At 40.9% G+C, this 21687-nt stretch overlaps 1 protein-coding gene across 1 annotated transcript in view; it reads left to right on the forward strand.

The window, feature by feature from the left end:
• Positions 1–21687, forward strand: part of Fsn (F-box synaptic protein) — a 125236-nt gene that overhangs the window by 100443 nt on the left and 3106 nt on the right. The gene's annotated exons all lie outside the window — the stretch shown is intronic.

Below are 21687 nucleotides of genomic sequence, written 5' to 3' on the forward strand. Positions count from 1 at the left end.
CAGTTTGTCCTCTTGAATTCCAACTTTATCTTCATATTGTGATCTTTCCTACTTTTATAAATGCCATTCAAACTTATTCGTCTACTAATGTCATTCCACGCCATCTCTCCACTGACAGCTCGGAACATACCACTTAGTCGAGCAGCTCTTCTTCTTTCTCTCAATTCTTCCCAACCCAAACATTGCAACATTTTTGTAACGCTACTCTTTTGTTGGAAATCACCCAGAACAAATCGAGCTGCTTTTCTTTGGATTTTTTCCAGTTCTTGAATCAGGTAATCCTGGTGAGGGTCCCATACACTGGATAGATATAGTTACTGCTCTGATTTTTTATAGGCAGTAAAATTAGAATGGACATTTAGAGTGTGTAACATGTTAGAAATGCAAAACGAAGTTGTGAATTAGTTAAATCTGAGAAAAATAAAGCAGTTTGTGTAATATGTGTTTCTCATTTTGGTCTAGCATAACCTCGGCTGTTACCACACTGATTTCTATAACTGCACTGCTGGCTTACAGGAGAACCGTCAGGTAGATGGGTCAGGGATTTTTTTCATACTTGTATTAATTGAAGGTCCTAAAGCTATTGAGCCAGATATCCTTCTTGAGAAAAACAGCTGTGACATTTTCCAAGAGCCTTATATCAACTAAATGTTGATCGACTGACAAGTGACCACATGGCTTAGTGGGTAATGCCGGTTTCTAGAAATTGAGGGATCTCTGGTTCATTCCTGTTGTGTGCCTGCCCTTTTTTCCTTCTTGTGTTTCATTCTAAGTATAATCTAGGTAAAAACATATACATAGTTCAAAAAAATTAAGAGAACATGTTTCTGAATGTATGCCATGCTCCACAAAACAATACCGCACACCCAGGTATATTACCAACTAAACCTTTATTCTTTACCGTTGAAGTATACAAAAGAACATTGATGGATTCACGTTCATTTTCAGAACACAAACGGAAATGTCCTAATAGGGGCGAAAACAAAGTGAAAACAGTCCTCCAGGGTAGATTTTTATCACAGTTGGAGAGTTTCCTTATGGTGTATGTCCTTGCTGAGCATTTATCACAGCTTGGCACCTACGTGGCATCCTCCGTATAAGTTGACGGAGGTCACGTTGAGGTATCAGGTCCCATTCTTCAATAGGAACCTGTTCGAGGTCTTGGAGAGTCTGTGGTGGAACAGGACGCCCACAAACACTTCTGTCAAGCCTATCTCACACATGCTCGATGGGATTAAGGTCGGGACTCACTGCTGGCCATTCCATCTCTTGAACGTCCAGATCTCGCAAGACAGCTCTGGGGATGCGTGGTACATGAGCTCTGCCATTGTCGTGCATGAGTGCGAATTTAGGGCCAACACCATATGCAGCAACCAACACATGCTGTAGCAGTATCTGCTTGATGTACCCCGCAGTGGTAAGATTACCACGGACGATGACAAGATCCGTACGGCCATCAATACTGATGCCACCCACACCATCACAGAACCTTGTCCGAATCGGTCGCCTTGCTGGACAACATTTGGCACGTACTGCTCACCATGGCATCTCCATACACATTGACCTCCATCACGCTGTGTCAGGGGAAATCTGGACTCATCCATGAACAACACAGGTCTCCATTGGCGAAGTTGCCAGAAGGCGAGCTGCGCGATGTTGCTGCAATAAACGAGGCACTCGAACAGGATGTCTGGGTCATAAGGACACTTCTCTTAACCTGTTCCTTACTGTCTGGTCAGACACCGTGACTCCAGTGACCCTCCTGTCTTGTTGCAGTTCTCTGGCAGTTGCTGAGCGACGCCGTAACGCACAGATGGTCAGATATCGGTCATCCTGTGGGGTTGTCGTGCATCCACGACGTTGTCCAATCCTTGTTGTGAACTGGCCTGGTTAATAGAGCAAACGCCTGAAAAGCCTTACATCTGATCTGTGTTTTTTTTTTAACAGAGAGACATCAAGATCCACAGCAACACGACGAAAAGTCCACCCTTCCTGGATCAAAATGACGGCCCTTACAATTTGAACCTCGTTAGGATGTCTCATGGGATGTGCTGGTTTACGTACAACATGCTCATATGCAGTAGTCTGTGTTTACCTAACAACGACACACGGACGCACCGCTATTCACTTTGTTTTGAGGGTTCACCTGACAGTTTAATGCATGGCTACACCTACAAATGGAGTATAACTTCGATTTGACATACTGTGAGTAGGTAAGGTCTCAAGGTATGCATACGACCATTGGAACCCCGTCTACCAAATTGTTCACGTACTAAACGTTACAAAACATGTTCCCCTAATTTTTTGAACTGTGTATAATAGTTCAAAAGTTGGGTACAGTAATAAAATGTAAGTAAGAAAATGAAATATTTTTGTATATTTCTATGTCAAAGCAGATGTTAAATGCTTCAATTATGTCATAGACAATAATGTTGTTGCATTACCATTTCCACATTCCCAGCTTGCAATCAAGTGTAATACAATGCAACATTAATGCTTTGACATGGTAGCCTCCATGTCTCAGGTGGCAGCACGCCGGCCTTTTACCGCTGGGTTCCGTGGTTCAGATCGCAGTCACTCCACGTGTGATTTGTGCTGAACAAAGCGGAGGCAGGACAGTTTTTTTCCAGATACTCCAATTTTCTCTGTCATCTTTCATTCCAGCAACACTCTCCAATATCATTTCATCTCATCTGTCAGTCATTAACCATTGGCCCAGAGGAGTGTGACAGATTTCGGCAGCTGGCACTATTCCATTCCTGACCCAGTCGAAGGACTGGAAACAGTCTGTGGGTTTTTATTTTCATTTTTCAATGCTTTGACATGTTGGTTTTTTCATTTTTGCCTTGATATAGAAAGATGTTCCATTTCCTACCCATTATTTTTCACTACAAATGTTCTTACCTAGAATATACACAGAATGAAACATGAGAGAGGAAAGAGAAAACCATGTGTGCAGGAAGACTTGAAGCAGTGATCCTTACGTTTTATTTGACTCAGGTGCTACCCACTGAGCCAGGCGCTCACTTGTCACTTCGTTAGCATTCAGTTGATATGAGGAACTTGGAATTTGTCAAAACCAGTTTTCTTGAGAATGCCTGGATGTCTGGATAAGCATGAAAAATATCCATGATCTGTCTACAGTATCTTTGTTAGCTTTGTGGAAATTAGTAATCATTCATTATCTTTGAGGTTTATTAGCTCGTATTCTTGACCATAGAGTTGTAGATGATTTACCCACCTTAGCAGACCTTTCTTGGCTGCAAAACAGATTAGGTGCACGCTTCTAGTCTTGTATGATTAAAGCTTGAGTAATGTTTGTAGTACGTTCTGCTAATATGACTCCCCTCCTCCACCTTAGGCTACCTTTGAGAGAGATTTCTATGATAAGTTTTTTAATTGAACACCAATATTATGAAATTTGTTTAATTTCTTGTTCAGTGTTAACTCTACAAACTACATGCCTATTTTCATGGTTAAACTGAAGTGAAGTGTTTCCAGAAATCTCTATACTGTGACGAATTGTGCAACACACTTAAACCACCAAAACGAGGTCTGTGCATAGGCAACACTGCAGCGAGGAGTTGATCACATAAAACAAGAAAATAGCAGAGTGAGCGGAAGCAGTACTGGGGGAGGGATAGTAGGAGAGGTTTACCGTGGATGGTACCAAAAAAGAAAATCAAAAAAGAACACGTTGCTAAAAATTTTTAGATGACCAAGTGTATTGGAAACAGCAGCTTTAACGAGAATACAGTACACATTAACAAAACAGATCCTCAAATATACTCTGGATATTGTAGGAAATTATCAAAGAGATAATTAAGCTAAAACCTACAGAATAAAATTGACCAATATATATATATATATATATAATATGCACCTTGTTAAACAAGAAAATATAGTCCGAGAAAAATATCCCAGGCATTGGTTACAAAGACAAAATAGCTCGGGTCCCCGTTTTAGAAAAGGGGACTAACCCTCAGATAAGTTAGGACAAAAATTTTTTTTAAAAAAATCGTTACAATAGAATCACTGTGTCAGCGTGAATCTCGACCAAAACCAGTTTTCACAAATATTACTATTTATATTTTGATTAGAGAGGTGTCACACACACAATCACCTCAGAAGATATTTCTAAATATTATTATCTGACCAAAATTCGAGGCAACAAGTACAGTTTTTACCATGAAGATCAAGAAAATATTTGGCCACAAAAAAAAAACCAAATACGCCTCCAGGGCGCCCTAATATAAAAAGCATACACACCTAATAAAAGAAAAAAGGGTAGGGTAAAAAGGAGGATCTGTACAATAAGGACAAGTGAGGATGAAAAGAAAGGAAACTCCGACTGCGTAATGCTGGAGAATGTCTGATCTGCCAATAGATTTTTTTAGAATCGTCTAAAGTTGTGAAAATTTTCTGTTTGACGATGTTTAGGCTCAGTCCACATCACCAAGTATTCAGCACTAAGAATCATTTGAACTTAATCAGTTTTGAAGGTGGCAATAAATTAAATTCAAAACCAAGGCCTTAAAAGTTTTCATAGCATGCCATCACTCAACATGCCGAAACAGGCCGAGTATTAAAGTTTCCAAAAACAAGTTTAGCAAATGATATGTTTAGCTCACCAAAGTCCTTTCAGAATAATTCCATCAGCTCGTAGGGAAGAAAATGGCGCAGCACACGGCAAGCCGTGCGAGGTCCGTAGTCCCTCCACACACACACACTATTTACAAAGGATGATGCCAGTCTGCCCAAGACGGGGCAAGCAGTCCAATATATACACGCCCGGAAGCGAAGACTAGTTCATTCGAGAAAGATCAAGTGACGTAGCAGATGACGTAGTAGGTGCGAGGCAGACAGAAAGACAGCGGTCAGTGTGTCGAGAAAAGTCGGAGGGTAACGACAGGTGAGCAAAGTAAGGTAATTCTGATGATAGGAAGAAGTATTGATAAGCTGAGCAGACAATAATAATAGCATTATAGTCTTGTAGAAACATAAACTTGTAGAGTATGTGGAGATGTACATGCGACGAAGTTTGCAGAACGTCGATGGAGAGGTTATGGCAGTAGCACGTTACAATACTGAACATAAAACTACATGCATTAGCAGGACAAGATGCTTGGCTGACTAAGTTAGACCCGTGCGGTTTACATGATTATTACTTCCTGACCTTGAGTGGGCTATTACAACAGTGTAAAATTTTCACAAGAGCATAATAAAACAAAAAGATGACCCTGTTTAATATGTTTTTGTAGAACTTGTGAGTACAATATATTGAGGTTTTCATCCAGAATTTTAACTATCTGTTCATTTATTTTGAAGTATAGTGTTATCTGTGGTTCGTGGCATGGGCTCCTGTAGCCGCGTCCTATTTCGTGAACCATGGGCAACGGTGGCTTTGTAATTGATCCTAAGTGTTGGAATTCCAGTTACTATGGAATAGGATTGGGCATCTCAGTCATATTCTAAGTTGCCGTCTTCCTTGTGCTCAGATGGCTAGGAAATCTACTGTGGTTCGTAAACTGTTACTGTGAAAATATCACCCTTCGATAATGTGTAAGTAAGGCTAAGGCCAACACCTGGTTCACAGAAATGTACCAAGCATGCTGATAATGTTTTAGCAAATCTCAAACTTACAGGAGTGATAAAGTCCCACTTTAATTGACACAGGTCAGGAATTGCTTGGAAACAACTCTACAGACAAAGTAAATTTTGATAGGGTGCTACCAATAACAGTGTGACAAGATGTTCTTTACAGGTGTAAGGCAGAGTAAGAAGTGGGATTTGTTAGGAAAACAATAGCATAGTTTCTAGACATAATAGTCTTCTGATTAATGATGTGGTGTTGCATAAAGTAATACTATTTCCATTGTATGGGTGCTTTCTGAATGTCTTTTTTTTTTTCTTTCCCAAGCTTTTAAATTTCTCTCTCTTTATTACATATGTTCTGCCCCCTTTCTATTTACACTCATGAGCAATTGAATTAGATACCATAGTGGGGAAATGGCACTGTGCTCAGCTCAAGGAGTGTAATAGGAGGGCATGGAATGAAACAGCAAGGACATCAGACCTCATATGGGCTGTTTGAGTGACAGTTGACTAGACGACAGGTAAGACATGAGACCTCTGCACATTGTATCACTGCCAGATTGTTGGTGTCTGTCGTCTGGGCCACTCCATCTCTGAAGTCATGCGGGCTTTCCAATGGCTGTCGTATCAAGAATGTTCTGCGAGTACGTGGATTCAAGCAAAATACTATACCTCTGTGTATGTCGCGTTGATTACAGAGGTTGCCATCGGCTAGCTTGAATCGTAAGAGCGGATAAACGGTCCACAGTGCAGCTGATCATTCGTCAATTCTGTGCTGAACAACAACAACAACAACTACTACTTTTGTACAGCCATACCATCCAGAATCATCTCTCCGCCATGAGGTACAGAAGCAAACGTCCCATGGGGGTACCTCTACTCAGCACCCATCACAAGCCACAATGACTGACGTGAGCAAAGGAACACCGCCATTGGATGCTCGATGCATGGAAATAAGGTTGTCTGGACAGGAGTTGAGGTACCAGTTCGTTCATCCTGATGGTTGGTTATGAGTGCGTTGTCAACCACATGGGGCAATGGATCACTCATGCCAGCAGGATACAGTTCAGACTGGTGATGGTGGTGGTATCCTTGTATGGGGGTTATTCCTGTGAGATGAAATGGTACATCTGACATTGTCCCTCCTGGCAAACATTACAGGAAACCTGTTGGCAGATCATGTTCACCCCTTGGTTCATCTCCAGCACCCTGCAGGCAACGTACCTACAGCAACACAGTGCTTCAGCCCGTCGCTCCCAAATTGTGGCCGACTGTTTTGATGAGCACCCCACGGATGCAAAGATGCTTGCCTGGCCGACGAGGGACTGCATTCTCAGTCCCATTGAATACGTTAGGGATGATGTTGTGAGGGATGTGCGTGCCCTGGACACTGCTATGACCAATCTTAATGGATAATGGAAGGCTGTGCAGCAATTGTGGATTAGTATGGCTCCCCAATGTTCCATGTCACACTGCACCGCCACTGTCATCAAGAAGAAAGGGAGTGCTACACGTTACTAGCCAGGCATCTCTAATTCAGTTGCTCACGAGTGTACATTGTTTTCTCTTCATTTATTTTCTTCTTTGTCTTTCTTCACTTGCCTTTCATTGTTGTTGATATAAAATATCCCACCTCCTCCTCCTCCTTATGAATCTAATGATCTTGATATTTTCCTTGTCTAATTCATGGCTAAAAAACAATCAGAGTTACTTGCAAATATAACGTGAAATTCATGGATTTCGAACTAAATGCCCATTTTTGCTTTTATTATTTCAGATAATTTATAATTTAGCACTTGGCAGTTTTTAAATGCCTGTAATTAAAATGTGGGCACTGCCTAAAATAGCGAATTAGGGGAAGTTTGACATTTGAGAGTTAGTAGTAGTAGTAGTAGTAGTAGTAGTAGTTTAAGATAGATGAAAACCAGTGCATTATCAAACCTCTCATAGGCCGTAAAGACTAGATTTCCAGTAGATGCCAAGTAATTGAAATATTGTGAAGTGAAAAATAGATATTTACTTCATGGATCAGCTGGTGTATGATAGAGTAATAGTGACTTGATCTTAATGACAGATTGTGTTGAAAACTTGCTGTGTATTATTTTGGAAATCGAAGAGTAATACAGTGAGTATGGTATGAAAATCAAGTCACAATACACTCCGGGAAAATGAAAGACGAACACCTTGTTGCAAGTGAATAAGGCCTGCCATACTTGCACAGGACACTACGAGAGGCAAGTGCAAGCGATGATTAAAACGCGCAGCACCGATGACACATCAGGAACAGTGTTATCAGCCGTGGAATGTTGCAAGCTGAGCAACATCTGGTCACTGCCAGAGCCAGTGGCAGCCAGTTTGCCATGGCATACGGAGCTCCGTCTGTGCCTGGAATATTGTTAGCATGCCGTGACAGTGTGTACTTGAACCATTTATCCACTTGACAGAGTTTGAGCGAGGGCGTATAGTAGGCCTGGGAAGGCCGGGTGGTCATACCACAGAATCACACAACACGTGGGGTGATAGGTCTCCACAGTGCATCTAGTTGTCGCCAGTAGTCAGCAGAAGGTGCACATGCCCAACACCTGAGGTCTGGACAACAGCAACACACAGATGCACGCCAAGACCATCACATCTTACAGAGTGCTGTGTTGGACCGCACCGCAACTTCACAACAAATTAGGGACACTGTTGCTCTGGGGCTATCAGTGAGGACCATTCGCTACCGTCTCCATGAAGCACGGCTGCGACCTGCATACCGTTCAGGCGTCTTCTGCTCATGCCCCAACATCGTGCAGCCCGCATCCAGTGGTGTCATGATAGGCACTTACGGAAGGACGAATGGAGACGTCATCTTCAGTGATGAGAGTCGCTTCTGCCGTAGTGCCAGTGAGGGTCGTACATGTGTGTGGTGTCATGCAGATGAATACCAACTTCTGGATTGTATACGACAGAGGCACACAGGGTCAACACCCAGTTTCATGGTGTGGGGAGCCATATCCTACACTGGCCACTCTCCTGTGGTGATCGTCGAGGGAACATTGAACAGAGCACGGTACATCTAAACCATCATTCAACCCGTCATGCATTAACAAGGCGGTGTGCTTTTCCACCAGGACATTGCACGTCCACATGTATCCCATGCCATCCAATGTGCTCTCCAAAGTGTACGTCAACTACCCTGGCCAGTACAATCCCCAGATCTGTCCCCCATTGAGCATGTCTGGGACGGAATGAAATGTAATCTTGCACGGTCTGCACGACCGGCAGGAAATCCGGCCTAACTGAGGCACCAGATGGAAGTTGCATGGCAGGCCATTCCGTAAGACTACATTAGTCATTTCTACAATCGTCTCCAGGGGGGAATTGCAGCCTGCATTGCTGCGAAAGGAGGGTATACACAGTACTAGCACTGACATTGCGCACACTCTGTCAACTGTATTAGATGTGTATGGCTTTGTCGGTATGATCGTGTGTTGTATACGTCCTCAAGAGTGTGTCGGTATAATTTCCCTCTGCTGGGTTGACAAATTCATGGTGGTGTTTTTTCATTTTCCCGGAGTGTAGAAAGGTAGGAAGAAAAACTAGGATAAACACACTGACAAGTCAATGTGGAAAAAGGAAGCAACAGAAAGAGAACACAAGGACAAACAAAAAACATAGGAGGGTACAGACAACCTCCACATTTTCATGCACTGTTGTCTTCAAAGAGACAGGCTTTCTCCTCATGAATTCCAGTTTTTCTCTATCCATGTCTTTGGTCTCCGACGAGCTCGTTTCTGCTTCCTAGTTTCGTCATGAGAACGGGATTCAGTGCTCATTGGGTGAAGTGAATAAAGGAAAAATTTGCTTTTACTTGTACTTCTTACCTCTGTGAATTTAATTCTCTCCTGTCTACAATTAAGTGTATGTTCTCCTCAGAATTATTGTATTTCAGCCTGCTGATTAGCGGTTTGAGTGGCAATTTGGTAAAAAACATTATCACCAAATATAAGGGAGAAATATTCTAATTCTGTATTTTCCACAGGAAGAAAAGAATGAGGTTCTACCTCTTTACAAACATCCACGGGCTCAGTGTAAGAGAGTTTATCTGTTCACTGAAAATAAGGCAAAGATTCCTGTGCTGTCATCACAGTCATTTTCACTTTCTACTTCACTGAGTGCACTTAACTACTGTTTACACTTTTACAACCTCAATTTTCATTCACTATTCGCTCATTCTTATAATCCCGTAACATATATCCACAAGAGTTTTATGAATATATGTTATTTGATGTCAGGCTCTTACCTATCACTGCCTTCGATATTTCATATTTCATTATGCCTACATAATTCCTGCAAGAAAGAAATTAACTGTAGTAACCTCTAGCATTTACACATGAAAGTAATAATTAACTAACATCATAGTTCAGCCATAGATGGCACATAAATGTAATTTAAAGATCTACTGCAGAAGGGAAGAACCAAGCTTCCGCAGTAAGCTTTACTGTGCTATAAACGGGAGAGAGTTGAATGCTTATTTCTTAAATCAAAATAACACAACTGAGCGAGTTGGCTATGCGGTTAGGGTCACATAGCTGTGATCTTTCAGTCGGGAGACAGTGGGTTTGAATTCCATCATCGGCAGCCCTGAAGATGATTTTCTGTGCTTTCCCATTTTCACACCAGGAAAATGTTGGGACTGTACCTTAATTAAGGCCATGGTCACTTCCTTCCCACTCCTAGCCCTTTCCTAGCCCATCCTGTCATAAGACCTATCTGTGTCGGGGTGACGTAAAAAAAAAAAAGTTTATAGATTATCTGTTAGTATTACAATAAAGAAATTACAGAAAAGTCACTTCACACATAATTAACAGATAATACAAATTCTAAAAATAAACTTTCAAAATAGTACCCGTTCGGGACATGGAGCAGTTTTATATCAATACACATTATCTGACTGTTACGATTGCTGGAGAGCAGCAAGGGTCCTCTAGTTATTACTACTACTACATGCAAACAGAAATATTAATATTCATTTTTAATTAATTTATTAATATTTATATTTAAAAAAGCCTCCGTGGTTCAGGCGGCAGCGCACCGGCCTCTCACCGCTGGGTTCCATGGTTCAAATCTCGGTCACTCCCTTTGAGGTTTGTGCTGGACAAAGCAGAGGCGGACAGGTTTTTCTCCAGGTACTCTGGTTTTCCCTGTCATCTCTCATTCCAGCAACACTCCCCAGTATCACTTCATTTCATCTGTCAGTCACTAATCATTGCCCCAGAGGAGTGCGACAAGCTTTTGCAGCCGGCACAATTCCTATCCTCACCGCTAGATGGGAGCTTCATTCATTCCATTCGTGACCCGGTCGAATGACTGGAAACAGGCTGTGGATATTCATTTATATAAAGAAATTATTACCTTGGTGATAGGTGGAATGAAATACCATGTTTAAAGCCTGCATGAATGTATGTATGATATGTTCTCTACTCCAACAGTTGCAAAGATGGCGACTGTTCTAAAAAAATCTACAAGATCCTAGTTACATACTTCAATTATATTAAATTGTATTTTATATATATAGATATATACATTTTCGCAACCGAAACAGTTAGAGACTGGATCACTAAGTAAGCTATTCACTGAGTTCCGTCGGCATTTGAAAGCACAGCACCGGACATTGAATATGTTGCTTCAATCAAGCGACTTGTCTTCGACTTCTACACAATTCTGGGACTTCATATTTACTAAATTGTATTGTGACTTTGCGCCTGATAGTATATGCAGGCTGGCTCACTTAACTGTTCTCCGCTGCTCGTAAACATTTTGAGACAGTGCCGAACTTTGCGTGTGTTGTGCTACTATTCAGAAGATCGCGCCTTAAGTGACTGACCTCCTACTTCTTCTAGATTTTACTATTTAAAATCGCGCAGTGCCTATCCCCATTTTATTATATTGCTTCTTCAACTGTTTTTGTTAAAGACTCATTCTTTAATTTCTTATTTACCTATGCATTGTTTTTTGCATTTTATTCGGCTGATGATGACCCAGATTGGGGTCGAAACTGGTACCGCTCCTGCTTATAATTAAATAGGAATGTAATACCACATTTCTTATTTATATGTATTGAACAGGTTGAACCACGTTATTTGTTTTTCAATTTAATTGACAGGGAAAAAAGTATGCTATTCTGGAATTTCATTCCAGCCAATCTGTGACAACCGTGTGACGAAACTTAAGAACAAAGTATCGGAAAGATCCACCCAGTGCCAAATCCATTCACCGATGGTATCAGCAGTTCAAAACCACGGGATGTCTGTGCAAGGGAAAATCAACAGGCCAGCCTAGTGTGCCTGAAGAAACGGTTAAGCGTGTGTAACGCAGTTTTGAACGTAGCCTGCAACTCGTCGAGTGAGCAGGGAAATGAACATGCCTCGTCAGACCGTTTGGAAAGTCGCAAAGAAGAGATTACAGATGCGCCCTTACCGTTTGCATCTGCTCCAAGCATTGTCGCCAGCTGACAAAGTGAACCGTTTCGAGTTTTGTACAAGTTTTTAGGAGCGTATGGAAGATGATGAATTTTGTGACAACCTTGTCTTCAGTGATGAGGCAGCATTTTTTCTGAGTGGTTAAGTTAACAGGCACAATGTACAAATTTGGGGGGCTGAAAATCCTCGTACCTGTTTGCAGCACGTTCGTGACTCTCTCAAGCTCAATGTTTTCTGTGCCATCTTGAAATGTAAAGTTTACGGTCCCTTCTTCGCTGAAAAATCCATTACAGGTCACATCTATCTGGATTTGCTGGAGAATTGGCTCATGCCACAGTTGGAGACCGATAGCATGAACTTCATCTACCAACAGGATGGTGCTCCACCTCATTTCCATGTTGATGTTCGTGAATTTCTGAACACAGCAGACTTCCAGAAAGATGGATTGGTTATATCAGGAATGAAGATCACGCCCTCATGTCATGGCCTCCACGTTCTTCTGACCTCACCCCTTGCGACTTCTTCGTATGGGGTTATATGAAAGCGCAGTTATTACGCCACCATTACCGGCTGATCTAACACACTGCGGGCCCACATCATCAACGCCTTTGGTCAAATTGACAGCGACATGCTACGTCGAGTGTGGGACGAACTTGACTGTAGAGTTGAGTGTGTAGAGTCACTCATGGAGCACATATCGAGCACTTGGAGGCTCATAAAAAAAACTTTGTGAGTTTTCTGTCTGTCTATATAATTTTGTAATGTTACAACAAAGTATTTTACCAACAAACTACAAATATTTAAATTTTAAAAATGAATATTATTTCCCAGCCCAAAATCGAAACACTGTAACCTAACCTTCGTAGCCTAGAGCACATAATCTACCAGACCAGCAGAACTGTTCAATGTAAATTTTAAATATCTAATCTTGATTACTGCCAACATGATCAATAATGGCATAAGGAAAGAGAACAGAAAATGTTGACTATATAAGCAAGGAAGGCTTTTCCATATGAGAGAAATTTTCTTACTTCAGATATAGACATGGATATCGAAAAGATGTTTCTGAAAATGAGTGTGGATCGGGGTGGTACATAGCAGTGAAATGTTGAGAGTAACTGGAACAGGAAGGAAGAGAATAGAAACCTTCTAAATGTGAATAACATTGAGGGTAAGATGGATGGATTAGGTCACACATGAAGAAATACTGAATCAAGAAGAGGTATTTTGAAAGATGTGTTGAGACATCCAGGACTTTTTCAGTTAGTTTTGGAAGTAAAAGTAGGGAATAAGAACGTAGAGCAGTCCTGCTCATGCTAGGCTTTTCGTCCTACAGTCACACAGCATATAAGTGGACAGAAGATTGGTGTACGTGCATGCGTCACAGGCCCGAGTTTGAAGTAGAGACAGAATCCAATGTAAGAAAAAAAGAATACATTGCCAAATTTGACTGCAAACAGGCAGTAGGAAAAGGTTGGGGTTTTTTTTTTTGGTAGTAGACCATGCAAAAAACCTACATCTGGGCAGTGCGTTACATTGCTAAGGTATTATGTAGAACGCCGATACAAAACGAAATGTGCTTATTTGTATGGCACTGTTATAGGAGTTGATTGAATTAAAATGGTTGAAGATAAGTTTTAAATACTACTTTCAGAAACTCAGTAGTGAGCAGGGAAACTACAACACTGTGAAAATCAAGCATGAAACCAGATGGATTACGTTTTACTGAATGAGTAGCAGGAATTTTACTTTTCTTAGTGGAAGTTCTGTTGTTCCCATCCAAGAAATTCTAAATCATGGTTTACACACTTAAACCCCAATGTACTTGGACATCGTAACGCCAGTTTTCTTTGAATGTATAGGGAAGTAGTTAAGTTTAATTTTATGTAAATTTGTCATCTTGGTCCGTGGGGTAAGTTGACTAACTTTTTGGCGTATGACGACGAGCATTCTTCTCAACTGTTTCAACATAGAACTTCACTGAAATGTTATAGGAACACACCATCAAAACTTGAAGTAACATAATTTTAAATTTTACATAAATTGTAAAATGATTTTAAAATACTTAAAAATCAATTAAAAATTATTTTTAGAAGTCCCTGCTAAAATTAATAACTACTGTACACCACATTGAATATAAGAACTGTAAAGAAAACAGTTTTTAACTGGAATATACACAGCACATATCATAGAGAAACTGTTCACTACCTTCATAACTTGAACAGTTTTCATGCCACCGCACTTGACAGTTATCATACTGAATCCAGTCTTCATTTGGAGGATGAACATACTTTTACTCACACACATGGCATGCAAAAAAGTCATTCCTTATATTAATACCAAATTACTTAGTTTTTCCCATGAGATACTATCAACCCATCGGTACAGTAATTAAAACTGAGAGGACTTTTCCTCTTTGTGAAACAACTTTATCTTTCATCCCATTTACCATCATACCTTTGTCTGGTGTCCATCTCACAATATTATATAGGTCCCCCTTCAATCGCTCATAATCCTGCAGCTCATTTACTATTCTATACAGTATAACTTTGTCTACAAATAGCCCTATCTGAGATTTCATTTCTTTACTCATACCATTTATATATACACTTAGTGCCAAAAGTCATGGGAAGACACTGAATGTGATGTTAATAACAAGTTGCTCCTCCACGAGCCCTCAAAACAGCAGCAATACGGCGAGGCATCGACTCTACAAGGTGTTGGAATCGTTCTGGAGGGATCTGGACCCATGCATCTTGCATGCTACCCACAATTGGTCTTGTGTAGTTGATGCGGGGTTCATGGAGCATACACCAGCATCAACAGCATTCCATAAATGCTGGATTGGATTAAGATCGGGGGATCTGGAGGGCCAACCCATGGTCTAAACTTCAGTGGAGTGCTCCTTCAACCACCTGCGTGCCACCATAGAGCAATGACATGGCGCATTGTCCAGTTGAAACATGGCATCTCCATCAGAGTACTCTATTGCCAGAGTGGGATGCAGATGGTCTGAAAGAATGTTCACATAACTTGCACCTGTCAGTGCTCCCTGCAGCCGGACCTGGGGCCTTATTGCAACCATGAGAACTCTGCCCAGACCAGAACTGAGCCACCTCCCACCTGGACACAACCTTTTTGACATGCAGGATCCATAGCTTCATGGGGCATACGCCACACTCTCACATGCCCATCAGCTCGTTACAACTGGAACAGGGACTTATCGGACCATACCATACGCAGCCACTGTTCCATGATTCATTGTCAATGTACACGGGCTCATGCACGTTGTTGAGCTCTGTGTTGAGGTGTCAGAAAAGGGATATGAGTTGGTCGTCAGCTGGTGAAGCCTGTGCGGTGCTGTTGCCTCCTTACAGTCCTGATAGAAATGGGTTCACGACTCCCAACATTTAACTGGGCGGTGATCTGACTCACAGCAGCCCGTCGAACGCGCAGTGTGGGTCTGTGGAAACAACATGATGTCCGTTCATTAAACACCTGTAATCTTCCCGTGCGGCGGTTTATGTGGGTGGTAACATTCTCTCTGCGATATTAAAGATCCACGCTCGACACTGTTGACCTTGGAAAGCCGAATTAACGTGTAATGTCCGCAGTGTTATTACCCATGCACCGTGCGCCAATGAACATCCCACGTTCAAAGTCGGTTAACTCGCGATGTGTTGTCATCCTCACGACACTGGTGTCTGTAACAGACTGCTCAGCTAGCCGCAACACTCAGGGGTCATCCCAATACACGCCAAATTTTCTAATGGGACAACCCTTACCGTGACTTTTGGCCACTCAGAGAGAGAGAGAGAGAGAGAGAGAGAGAGAGAGAGAGAGAGAGAGAGAGAGAGAGAGAGAGAGAGAGAGAGAGTGTGTGTGTGAATACATAAAGGTCCAATATTACTGCCGTGCAGTACCCCCCTCTTAATCATTACAGGATCAGATAACACTTCACCTACTCTAATTCTGAGTTCTATTATCTAGAAATTTAGCTCTCTTCAATCACTTAGTATCACTCCTTCATGCAGACAGTAATCACATAAGAACTTAAGTTGTATGGCACTACATCACAAACCATAGCCTTTAATATATCCCCAGAAATCTTATCAATCCCAGCTGCCTTTTTAGCTTTCAACTTTTGTATCTTTTTATAAATGTCCTCTTTATCATAGGTAAATTTCAGTAATTCACCAGTATTATTTGCCTCTGTCTGGACATTATCTTTATATCTAACTACCTTTCCACACTGCTGATGTAATATTTCTGCCTTCTGTAAGTTCTCACCTATCCACACCCCCCTTGTTCATTAATGATCCCTGGAGTTTCCTTCCTGGAACCTGTTTCTGCATTGAAGTATCTATACATTTCCCACCGTTGCTCTGTATGCGTCTTCAAGCTCTCCCTCCAGCTAGCTACCACTGCACTGTGGACCAAAACTGTAATTTAGCAGGACAAAATTTTAAAAAAAAAATTACTTCTCTCCATTTTTTTCCTTACTGAACTGTAGACAGATAACCACGGCTAATGAATTTCAACCCTAGTGGCTAGAAATAACATTCTATATCTTCCCTTCCTGGAAGAGGCTGTCTGACTTGCTGCTAGTTGTGTTTTAGCAGTTAACTTCGCCAGTCTCTAACGTAGAATCAGCGGACAATAGTGAATATCTGAAGTATGGAAAAGAAAGCTACAGGTATACTTCTTCATATTAATTTAATTGAAACCTAACTATTTTCATCACTATTGAATGCCCAAGTCTTACATAATGTAATGTGAATAGAGCATGAAATTCTAACTGTACAACATTTACGCAGAGTTATAAAAATGTATCCGAACATTTCTGCCTGCATTGTTGTACCATAGTATAGAGAAAGTCATTAAAATTAAGACTAATGTCTTAGTACGCGCACTCTCTTGCACTCTTGTTTGAAAAGTAACTTTATTTGCAGTGGCACGTGCTCCACTGCAACTCGTAATAACACACCGTGAGCAGTGTGAAGTGCTATGGAACAAGAAACAGAGTGGAAACGAGCTAGTGGATTATGTATTATCTAAGATGAGCATTCAGGGCTCCTCTACAGATGTTTTACGGTACTTTAAATTGACAGTGGGTGCTTTCAAATACAAATTTTAAGAGCGATGGGAACAAAGGTATAAGATGAAAGACTGGTTTTTAAGAAAAAATTCCAACTGGCTAACGAATGGTTTACATAATTCTGAAGAAGTGTATAAATCTGCGCTATCTAATGTTCAAACAAATGGTTCATTTCCATCCACCTCGAGAGCTTGAAGACTTAGAAAACTCTTCAAAGATAGGGGATTGAGAACTAAATCTCGCAGGGCTTCTAGATATAGAAAAGCATCTGAGTCACAGCAATCATTACCCGTCTCATATTCACCAGAAGAGGCTTTGTCATTTCTTGTAGAAAATAAATTATCAAAATTTCAGTATAACAATATACGTAAGGGAGATAAACAGAGGCATAGTGACATATATCCTCCATTTTATAACAAAGGAGTCACCAAAGAACTTTTACCAAACAGTCAACACAGCAAATTTTTTCATTATAACCTAAGAGTATCACTTGTGCTTATTATCCTAATGTTTTTTCATCTTAGTTTTTTCTTTATACAGCTGAAGATGACCACTAAGTGGTCGAAACATGTTCTGTAAGTGTTAATATATATTCAATTTTGCCTGAGGCAAAAAATAAAGTATCGATTAGGTGGTTCTTTATATTAACTTCTTGATATATCCTCCATACAAACAGTTAGGGAAGCAAAGTTTAGATGTTGCCTATCGAAGGAAAACCTCAAAAATAACAGATTTTTTAGCTGAAGTAGGTTTTCAGTCGCTGCTAGATCTCACAGTTAGATGACTTGTATCTTTACATGATATGTTTACAAGTATTAATGAAACACGTCAATCAGATTGCATGATAAATGGGACTGTGATGGTAGCATCGACTCAGTAAATATAAATAGAAGTTGTCAGATGTGTTCAGTGTCGCTTTGGAGGAGTCGAATCGGCCAGGTGACCTACAGGTGAGGGTAGGACGTTATTATGACGTGCTAACCTAATCTTGCACACGAACCCTAACCTAACCTCGCACAGACTTTTTGTGTCTCTCCTTGGAGGAGCCCAATCGGTTATGCACGAACGCTAACATGACCTCATACAGGCTCTTTACCGTCTCTCCTTGGAGGAGTGACGGAACTGTATCTGTATGGAACTGTAACAGAGAGTTTTTCCATCTCCATAGTTTCATAATTATACTTCTTTACTCCATAAACAATGAATTTAATGTATTGGACTGCAGTAGCATTGACATTATGGAATTGGAATTTGGAATTTCTCCTCTACATGCTGGGGTCAGATTTTTTTGAGTGCATTTTACACATTGCTTACAGGTGTGATATTCGAAAGTGGCAAGCAAGGGAAGCTGAAGATAAAGCAATTGTTGCAGAGAAAAAGGTGTGTGATTCAGCAGAGATTTAGATCCGAAATGATTGCAGGTCGCTTTGGAGGAGCCGAATCAGTCGGGGCCCCCTTGGAGGAGCCGAATCGGCCAGGTGACCTGCAGGTGAGGGTAGGACGTTATTATGACGTGCTAACCTAACCTTGCACACGAACGCTAACCTAACCTCGCACAGACTTTTTGTGTCTTCCCTTGGAGGAGCCCAATCGGTTATGCACGAACGCTAACATGACCTCATACAGGCTCTTTACCGTCTCTCCTTGGAGGAGTGACGGAACTGTATATTTCGATTCTCGACTTTCTTGGCGCATTATTTCCCCATTGGAGTCGAAAATGGTAGTTCCTCACAAGAATTTCATTGCCTTTTTTAATGATTGTGCTTACAGTACTTGCTGACACACCACTAGCTTCATTTGTCATTTGTTTCACATTATTGTTTGCTATTTTGTGTTTGTCTTTTACGTTCTTGAAATATTGGTAAACACTGTACATTAGGTGTATTTCCCGCACTTGACCCCTGTGAGCTCTTCTGAACACACTCAAGGACTTCGCCGGCAAACTCATCACACACAGATTTCTACAATATAACATTCGTAAATAAACAATTGCAGTCTGTATGTGGGTTTCACTAGCCACAGCCACACAAAGAGCAAGCGAGCACTGTACCATAAAAGGGGCAACAGGTATGAGTAGAGTGGGGGAGTGTTCTCCCTTCATGCTGGCGCACATGTGCAGACAGACAGTTTTCACAAGCTGGTATACCTATAGTACATTATTAACTTATCTTTTTTAATTGAAGATATACAGTGCAAGTAGTAAGTCCCTCCGGAGTTTTACAGTTTGACAGAACGAAAACCAGGAGTGAAACTGTCAACGACCGAGGAACTGTACTAGTTTTTACCTTATCTCACAAATGCTTAATATGTGTTCCATTGGTGACTCGACAGACACCAATCCTATAATCGAGTTTCTGCAACACACATTGTAACATACCAAACTTGATAGTAGCTACTGCTTCAACTATTCTTAACAGCCACTGCTTCAGCTGTTCTTTCTCAAAGCACTGGTAAATCCTGCAATAAATTGGGAATGTAGACACAATCCTTACCAAAACCCCACAGGAAAAAGTCACATGGATCAAATGGCCGTGGGGCCCATAATGTCTTCATTTTAAGAGCACCTGATTCAGCAATTAGGAAGAGAAGCATTAAGATAAGCATGCACATCAGAATGAAAATGTAATTGTGCTTCATCTTGTTGGAAAATGACATCACTATCCATGCTATCTTCCTGCAATTATGGCATTAACTAACTTTCCAACATGTACACTAGGCAAACCCGTAACAGTTTTTTCACTGAAAGAACTATCCTTAAGCTTTATGAAATGAAACTGCTGAAAACACATTCACTTTTGGAGAGTCTGTATGACTGTATGACTGTACTGGAAAGCTGGAACGTTGCCTTGTCATTGTCCCCCAGCCTTGCTTGCACTCCATTACATAATGATGATGTAACCTTTTATCTTGGGGACTGAATGTCTTCATTTAGCTACAGCCAGTACAGATTAAAAGGCAAGCAGACTCACTTTAACCAAATTGCAACACACAAAACTCATTATGTTCTCCAAGAAATGCCATGTTGGCACAGTACGAATTTGTAGCGGGAAATGCGCAACTACATCTTGGCACCTAATACAAAACTTACTTGTTCATTTTCCCCATTTGTTGACATTCCTCCTCCTATCCTTCTGCTTCTTCTTCCCCAATATGTTTTGGTTACCACTCTGTCGATTTTTGAAACCCAGGAGAGACTTACGACTTAACCCTATAGTGTTGTTGGTCATTGTACCCGTAAGTTAGAGACCTTGACTGGCACATACCTCTCCCCACATTCCTTGCCTTTTTTCTGAGGTCAGTGGCATTGTAGTGAAGGGTGTTCATTCTTAGAAAGAGGGATTATTGTCTGGCGGTGCAATAAAATACCTCATTGGACCCCACGCCACCAGTCCCGTTCGTTGGAAGTACACAAGCAGCGGTGTTGAGTGTACCCAGTGACTTATTTTGTAACAATGTTAGGAATTCATTCAGTCAATTCCTTATCGCTGAAATTATTTATCAGGAGTATGAGGCAAGGGTGTTATGTCTTTTACAGTCTGTAGAGGAGAAAAAAGTTTTAGTAAGAGTGAGGATGAATTTATTAGAGTTAGTAGACTGTAACAGTGATGCGTGACAGAGCGCTATTGAAAAGTTAAATATTAGTGATGATGATTTACCTCTTTCTCTATGGTTTTGGACCACAGCAGGAAAGGATGATGTTACAAAGTGGACAAAAGTTCCTCCTGCTAAAAACTTGCGTACTCGAACCCACTACATTGTCACTTATTTACCGTGAGTGAAACTCGTAGCAAGAAGTTCATCATTGCCTGAAGAAGCTTCGAACATTTTTTTCACGAATGATGATATGTTGCAAACTGTATGAACCTGGAAATTGAAAGAGTCAGGGGAAATAATATTCACAATCTTATCAAGATTTGGATTGTTTTGAAGAGGATAATTATTTCCAGTTGCATAATAATTGTGGAAGAACCCCTCCCCACCACCCATGCATATACTGCAGGAATAGCATTATGTAGTGAGCAGAATCTAAGCCTGTCAACTGAATTATGCAAGATAGTGTGTTCAATAAAAATTATTCCTAAGCATGACAAGTTTTTACTTTTATATGCTGTGAAGCTAATTAGTATTGGATATATACATTATGTTTGATAGAATATGCTATTGAGTTAATAAACCTAATACATCATTATATGATGAATAAAAATTAGTAATTTTGTTATCAAAGCTAGTTCAGCCATAGTGGTGGGAAAGTACCCCATGCCACCTCTCATTTTGCACCAACGAGCACCAGCTGACCAGGGTTAAAATAGTTCTCATTGTGGAATGCTAGAAACCACCCTCTGTCATATTGGATATCTTTGAAGAATCTCTTATTTTTCGCTTAGATTACTCAGTGACGAGGAATCCTTTCACATGTTGATAGAATTGAACAGTGTACCAATAAGTGGCGATTCCCAGCTACTGTGTAAAATCATCATCAAAAGCTCACCATTTGGCTAACATTGGGTAAAGAACAAATGTAACTAGTGT

Source organism: Anabrus simplex, chromosome 7, assembly GCF_040414725.1.
Source record: "Anabrus simplex isolate iqAnaSimp1 chromosome 7, ASM4041472v1, whole genome shotgun sequence".
NCBI lineage: Eukaryota > Metazoa > Arthropoda > Insecta > Orthoptera > Tettigoniidae > Anabrus > Anabrus simplex.